The sequence below is a fragment of the Hipposideros armiger genome, unplaced genomic scaffold (assembly GCF_001890085.2).
Source record: "Hipposideros armiger isolate ML-2016 unplaced genomic scaffold, ASM189008v1 scaffold_28, whole genome shotgun sequence".
In the NCBI taxonomy this organism is placed as follows: domain Eukaryota; kingdom Metazoa; phylum Chordata; class Mammalia; order Chiroptera; family Hipposideridae; genus Hipposideros; species Hipposideros armiger.
In genome coordinates this window covers 817193-818525 of record NW_017731378.1, presented here as the reverse complement: position 1 = coordinate 818525, position 1333 = coordinate 817193, and the positions used below count along the sequence as shown (strand labels likewise).

Below are 1333 nucleotides of genomic sequence, written 5' to 3'. Positions count from 1 at the left end.
AGCACACTCCTGGCAGCTGCAGCCTGCTGGCGCTGAGCCACAGTTCCCTCCTGCAGCCGCGCGCCAGTTTCCTTTACAGAAAACAGCTCCCCCTCCTTCCTCACCCCCTGCAACTTCACGACCCCGGGATTTCCCAGTGGGGCGGCAGACGCGGGCATGCCGCCTGGCACCCCGCCACCCTGGCCCGCATCCGGGCTGGGAGCGCAAGGAGCAAAGCTGAGGGGCCACGGGGCGGGGCGCTTGCTTAGTCCAAGGCTGTTCGGGGCGGGGCCTGCGGGGCCTCCTCCGCGCCCGCTGGGTGGGGGACTCCCGTGGCCCAGCCAGATAAAAGGGCCCCAGGCGCCCCAGGAGGCCCGTTAGAGCTGCTTGGCCGTAGTGCCCGCCCAGCCCCGGACCTTCCGCACTCCACTTGGTGAGCCTCTGCCTGGCCCTGGCCCTGGGTCTGTCTCTTGCTGTCCTGTCTGTCTGTCCACTTCCGTCTCTCTATGGGTCTGCAATCCTCTAAGGGTTCCTGAAGGCTGGGCGCTGGGAGAGATGTGGGTCCCATGGACAGTTAGCCTAGCCCTCTAATGGGTCACCAGCTCACTTCCATTGGAAGTGACCACGTTGAGGAGCTTGGCCCCAGGCCCGCCCAGGGTGGTGCATCCTGGCCTCGAGGTGCCTGCGTGTCTTGTTTGTGAGACGCTGAGTGTAACCACTTCTTTGCTTTCTCACTCAGGGTGCAGGCAGGGAAAGAGACAAGGCAGGTTCAGGTGTCACTCTTGTGACTTGGGGGACAAAGAGGCAGGGCAGAGCAGGGCTGTCTGACTAACCAGACCACAGCTGATGCGGGAGGGGCGCAGGGAGAGGATGGAGGGTGGGCAGAGGGCTTCCACCCCCACGTGTCCTATGCCTGAACAGGTAGCGCTCAGAGACCATTTGCTGGCACTGCTTCCGGTCACTACTCATCAGTGGTCCCAGGGAAGGTATTAAGGCTGAAAGCGGAAGCCCCACCCATCCCCAAAGAGCTAGAGAGACGGGGCTTCAAGTGATTTCTGGGGCTGGTGCCCACCAGGACAACACCCCCAATGCTCCTTCCTGAACACCCTTGGGCATTTCCAGTCCTCCCTGGGCGGGGTGGGGGGGTGGGGTGGGGGGCAGGGGTAAGTTGGGCCAGGTGCCAGAGTCCCCTGACAGCACCTGAAACAGGTGCCTCTCTGCTTCAAACTAGCAGGGTCCTGGATCTGTGATTTGGTTGCACTCAGTGCTGGCACCCACCCCAGTGCCCTCACACCACAGCTGGGTCATAAATCAACCAGCAACAGGGTGGAATTCCATTCACCTCCCTGCCTTC

At 62.7% G+C, this 1333-nt stretch overlaps 1 protein-coding gene across 4 annotated transcripts in view; it reads left to right on the top strand.

The window, feature by feature from the left end:
* The first annotated feature begins 299 nt into the window (after positions 1-299).
* The window catches only part of LOXL4 (lysyl oxidase like 4), a 20339-nt gene continuing 19305 nt past the window's right edge, over positions 300-1333 (top strand). Inside the window, exon 1 of one of the 4 annotated variants that reach the window (XM_019636242.1) lies at positions 300-412. The gene's annotated coding sequence lies outside the window, so the exon portion shown is untranslated. The remainder of the gene's footprint in view (positions 413-1333) is intronic. The other 3 variants (XM_019636241.1, XM_019636240.1, XM_019636243.1) reach the window with 3 other exon arrangements.